The sequence below is a fragment of the Antennarius striatus genome, chromosome 16 (assembly GCF_040054535.1).
Source record: "Antennarius striatus isolate MH-2024 chromosome 16, ASM4005453v1, whole genome shotgun sequence".
Classification (NCBI taxonomy): domain Eukaryota; kingdom Metazoa; phylum Chordata; class Actinopteri; order Lophiiformes; family Antennariidae; genus Antennarius; species Antennarius striatus.
Genome location: NC_090791.1, coordinates 11,840,599 through 11,846,967, shown reverse-complemented (window position 1 = coordinate 11,846,967; position 6,369 = coordinate 11,840,599).

The window sequence follows — 6,369 nt, the reverse complement described above, 5'->3', positions numbered from 1 at the left end:
TGAATATTCTTTTTGAATTGTTAATACATTTATCGGTATAAAGTAGAATGGCATTGACATGCATATGTTTTGCAAAGATGAATGGAAGTTTATGTAGTATTAACACTTTATTTTTGACATCCTTTCATTTCCCTCACTGCTTTATATACATCCATTGATAACAGAATTGATTCCAGTAAATTTTCCATGTCAGTAATATCTCTATAAATGTCACAACAAGAAAATGTTTCATGCTGATTAGCCAACAATGAAAGCAACAACTTGCTTCTAATTCTTCCTGAAGTTGTTTAGTTGGCTTCCTATTAGTCTTAAAATAAACAGCCAAACACAGGACTTAGACTTAGACTTAGACTTATACTTATACTTAGACTTAGACTTAGACTTCCTTTTATTGTCATTACACAGAGACTCAGAACAGTGAATCTGGCGATGAAATGTCATTGCTTGGTAACCGGAGTACACAGCATTTGTTCGCACTTCGCATCGCTATTAGGTTTAGAGAGCAGGAAGAATGGCTGGAGAACAAAATAAAGCCCTTTCCCACAATCCATTTGTAATTTCCTGTGTTTCTTGTCTTTTCACTACAACATTGACTTTCTGTGACTAGAACCGTTCTTATACAGATAATCTTCTGCAGACAATACGATTCACCTGACGTGTTTGTCAGCACCATTCTCTATCTGCAGTTTCCTCAGCTTTTAGAAATGAACAGATATCACCTGCAAAGCTGTTCAGTTTTAACTGTTAGCATTGTTTACATGGGGTTTTAAAGAAAGGCTAGGGTTTTTTTTAAATATTCTTTTTAATAGTTTTATTTCTATGTAATAATCTTCCCTCCAAACTCAAGTAATCTACAATCCATGACGAGCTTAGGGCCTCAGCTCCTGCCAACACTCCCCTGAGTGGCAGGTGAAAGACGGGCCTTCTTTAAACTGTGCAAAGATGAGAAAGATGAGGTGTGAATTTTTCCTCAAATCACATGGGAATCCAATCCAGTGTTATGACAAATAATATAAGGCCTCTCATGAGAGAACGCAACAAAGCAGAAGACGTGTTTCCCAGAGTTTAACCTCAAACGATCCTGCGCTGCCTTGTCAGCAGCAGGCTCTGCTGTTTGTTATGGATAGCATGACACACCTGTGTCGGGTGGGTGGCATGTTTGCAGAATGGCTCTTGAAGTACAGGTATTCTGATTCAGTCATATCAGACGACTTTCAAAGAATAATTTTTTCTGAAGAAGCACACTGTAACAATGCCCTAACCCAACCCTAACCCCCTAACCCCCTAACCCTAACACAACCCTAACCCCCTAACCCTAACCCTAACACAACCCCTAACACTTAACCCTAACCTAACCATCCCTTACCCTAACCCTAACCCTAACCCTTAATCTTATGGTTGGGTTGGGGTTAAGGTTAGGTTTAAGGAGGGTTTGGGGTTAAGGGTTAGGATTAGGGGTTAGGTGTTGGGGTTATGGTTTAGGGTTAGGGGTTGGAGTTAGGGTTAGGTTCAGGGTTAGGTTAGGTTTGGGGTTAGGGTAGGGTTAGGGTTAGGGGGTAGAGTTAAGGTTAGGGACGGTTAGGGTTAAGGGTTAGGGTTATGTGGTTAGGGTTTTGGTTAGGGTTTAGGGTAGGGTTAGGGCTAGGGTTAGTGTCAAGGTAGGGTTAGGGAGTAGGGGTTAGAGTTAGGGTTAGATTAGGGTTAGGTTTAGGGTTATGAACAGTGAAGAGAGGTCCAGAAGATTCATTGCTTTTCTGTATTTCTACAGTTTTCTAGTTTTTAATTTAATATCGTATCTTCTATTGAATGTCTTTTTATAGAATAGAGCAATAAATGTTATAATCAAGGTCCGGACAGTGCTTTATTCATAACTGGTTCTCATCATGTCAATCATTGTTATTTATTTACTAAAACTGCTTGGTACTGTTGATGATGAGGTTGTCTATTCATGGTTAATCTCTCATGTTGGTTGAGATAAAAGATCTTAAATGGTTTTTAATGTGTCTCTACTGGAGGCTGAGTCCCTGAAGGAAAAGGGGTTGTCCAAAGTAACACAAAGACCTTGGTGATGTCAGTGAAATCAGAGTTAAGGTTCATTTCCTGATTCTGTGGAAATACTCGGATGTCTTCCTTTTTTTTGTTGTTTTTTTGACATTTTGCCATCAAACAGATGAATTATTTCTTTTCCTCCTAAGAGCCGGCCAAAACCAGTCTTGATGAACTCGTAATTTCGGTTCAAGCTGACTCAGACACCATCCGTCTGAACCGGTTCCACTTTGCTGCTCGAGGTCCAGTCAGAGCTCCAATAATGTGAGACATTTACAGAAAGCAAACTGTAGAAAAAGCTAAAATCATGGCAATGTTGCTTCTAGAATTATGCACAAAAAAAAATCGTAAATGAAATTAATGGAAATACGGTCTTTTACGGTATTTTAGCATTTCTACTTATTATATAACATAGTGTGGATTATATAACAACTCTACTGTCAAAGTTAGTTTCACTGAATATATTTTATAGTGCAGGTACATTATGAATGTTGTATTAGGTATCATGTGATAGAAGAGCCAGACGGTTTTTCTACCACAGTGACATCTGAAACTCCTTTTCATTACTTTCTTGTCTCTGTGTTTTAGGCCCCTCACTACATTAACCTTGCTAATTAATGCAAGACATCATTGGACTGAGTATAATGGGTTTCAAAAGGAAAATGAGTTGGAAATTACCTTAACCTATACCCTTGAGATCATCCAGCGATTCTCTAGTGTTCCTGTGATTATTCTACGATCCAGAGCCCCCGCTGGCTTCTGATGTGGGGGCCTGCCTGCCTGCAATTATTACCCATTAGCCTGTGATTGATAGCTTCTCTGAGGGCTAATGCATCGCTATAGTAGGAAAGAAGATAAAGAGGAAATGACAATAAATACATAAATGAATAAAACGCTACTTCTCATTTCTCAAATCTTTGGCCACTCTGCGTCATTTTAGAGATTGATGCAGTTCTTATCCACGACAAAAAAAATGTGTGGATGCTGGAGCAACACAAGAATCCACTAAACAACATAAAAACTCCTACAGCACTCCGGCGTAAACTCTGCTTGAGAGCTGCAAAGCTCACTGGAATCAATTTGCTTATTTCTACACAGGATTAGACTAGAGGAGTTTTCGTATGTCGTTATGATTGATGATGGTTGGGGTGTAACAGAATATGCATATAGACTGATATACCCACTTCACTATCACTGTTCCTACGCAAAGCACTGGAGCTCTGTGGAGCCTCTTTGTGTTGGAGGCAAATACCCCATCCTTTCTGAATCGGTCTCAGTAGTAAATGTGATCACACACTAAAACTCGGCTGTTCTTCCTTCGACCCCCTCCACAAATAGCTCCCCTTATTGAATCCCCCCTCCCCCCCAACTGAGTGGCGGTGTGGGGCGTGGCTGCCCTCCTGTCGTGAGGCCTCCGTTGAACGCTGTGTTATTGCCCCCTAATCATCAATTACGGGGCTAGGCTTCCACACCTGGAGTAGGCCACGGCTGGGAATGACTTGAGGCCATTAGGATGGACGTCCGGCTGGGCTGTTTATGGAGGGGGCTGGGCTGCACCCTGTGAAGGTGTTAATGAGCCTTCCACAGATAAAGTCAGCAGGCTGATCTACCAAAGTGTCTGATTGTAAATGAACTTCATGCTGAACCGCTGCTCAGATTCTCAGCCTAGTTTACCATTACATACACAAATGTCTGGGTTTTTCAATTGCAAACAGACACTTTTGCAGTATTTCAACCAACGCAGTGAAAGGACACCGATGTGCAATATTTTGCATTATCTGTCGACCTAAAAACTGTTCCATGGAATACATTTTAATTTAGACAGGAGCACTGCCTGTTGGTTTGTTGCACAGTGTTGTCTGTAGCATTCAAAATCTATTACTTCATAAAATGCTGAGAATTTCAGTCCAAAGTTGACTTCTGATTGCTGAAGCAAAGGTCTGGAAATGTGGGGATGAATCATGTGGACGTTTACCAAGCCGGTACAGAGTCTAATAATAATGAGTACAATAATGAGTTTTACTATGAAATGTGTGGATTTAAAAATAGTGTGTAATGCTTCTTTTCCTTTTCATCTCAGTCAAAGGGAATTTATAGTGAGTTCCAACAGGTTTGTGACAAGGTCTATTAAATCAGAATAAGAATTGTTCCTCTTCAGTCGTGATTTCAGAATCCGAATTGTTCCTCACTGCTCTACTGGTGTTGTCTTCCATCAGAGACATCTATCAAGGTTGAGCATTGACATTCCTATTTATATTAAATATACAAGAGAAATCATGGATCACTGATTATCAGGATCTACCCATTAAAAAATATTAAATATTCCCTCTATGAGGCAATGTGGTCCCAAAAATCTCTAAAAGCAGACTGGAGGCAGAGCTTTTAGTTGTCAGGCTCCTTTATTTTGGAATCAGCCAGTTTTTTAGGGGTTTTTTTGTGGGATCTGTAGCCCAGATTAAAAAACTCAAAATCAGTTCATAACTTTTTGAGTAATCCTACAAACAGACAGACTGATTGTTTCACCTCATTGGCAGATGTAATAATATGGAAGGTAATAATATTGTCTTCCAGCTTCAGATTTTCAATTTCCAATTCATTATTTTCAGAAAATGTTCCGAATGGAAAGAAGACAAATTCTGCTCCTCGTGTTGAATGTCATTTCCTTGTACGCACTGAAATCTGCAAATGCTGTTTGATGAAGTGTGGCAGAGGACATGCATAGACCACAGCCTTCGAGCTGCTTCCACCCTCTGCCCTCTAAAAAATAGATGTCTCTTCACCCTTGAATGCAAACAGATTGACTGAGATTCTTGTCATTACAATAGTCGCTCTGTCGAGCCCACCTCGTCTGCGCTCAATTCAACTGTTGATGGTATTTAGGTGAAGGAGACAGCTCGCTGCAGCACAGCTCTACATCGTTCAGCATATTGAAAGAAAAATGAGGCATTTCTTAGAAGAGCTGCAGGCAGGTAGGGGTGGGTGTTTTCAATGGATTACACCTGACAGGGTCGTAGATTGATGTTCTGACTTTCTGGTTACTTTAGAACTCATGGGTTGCCTTGAGTCTTTGCGATACTGAATTTTTCTGAGATATGTCAGAGGTGTAATGATGGATGAGAATGTGTGGTATGTGTAGCATTAACACTATAATCTGCTGACATCATGTGTGTGTGTGTGTGAACAAGAGAGAAAGAGGGTGTGACGTGAATGTGTAACTGCAGGGCTTTCAGATCCTCTCATTTATCTAATGTGTCTTGCTGTTGATGTGTTTACAGGTTTTGGTGGAGAGCAGTGGAGGAAGTGACTGACTCATCTTTGTATTTATTTCCTTGGCAAAAAGCTGTATGAGTCATAATGGGTTAAAATGCCTTGTCTATGCATCATAAAGTCATTGTTTGATAGCTGTGCTACTGTTGTGTATACAACACTAGATTATAATGAAACTGCAGTATTTTGTTTCTCTTTATACATAAATTTTCTGCATGATGTTAAATGTCTGTTTCTCTGCTTGTTTAATCCATGTTTACCTCCATGAACTGCTGTGCGACATCATTATAGCTGTATTGTCAACATGTCTATTTTAATTTGATGACATTTATTGTTCTGCTTCTGATAATACTGACTTTAACACCAACTGATCTGAATAGTGAATCCCAGATTCACTACTGACGTACAGTCCCCAGTAGGGACTGTACGTCTGATTTTAGTCATACTTGCTAAAAACTGAAACCTTCAGATGTTTTAGAAATGACTCATCCTTTTTCTAAAATTCCATTTTATGTCCAGGAGTTGTAAAAGATTCATGTCTTCGGCAGAAAGCTGAACACGACAGACATTTGGAAAAACCCTGTAAAGTAATTTCCCTGTTTTTTGGATCACAAATATTTGACTCTTGAACAAACAGAAGTCACAAAGTATTAATAAAGTTCTCAAAACTTCATGAAAATGACAAATAGATATTGACTGGTATGCTGCATTGATTTAAACTTAATCAATAGCATACAGTCCATTCTAATAGAGCAATCTGAACTCAAAATCATCTATCTATCCCTACATATTCCCCATAAGCTTCAGTGTCTGAAATAACAACAAAAATGGCAACCACTGATGCAGTCAGCCTCCACGGTGTCCCTGATGCGCTTGGCTGGTGCTGTGGGATCCACTGACGCAAGCTCCAATCTCCCTGGGCCGTCCATGGAGGTAAATAAACCGATGATTGCCTGCTGAGGGAGGACATCATCTGCACGCATTTGAAAGCCTGTTGATTTTCTGATCATCCTGTTGCTCTAATAATCGCCCCTATATGTTCAAACCCTCTGCCTC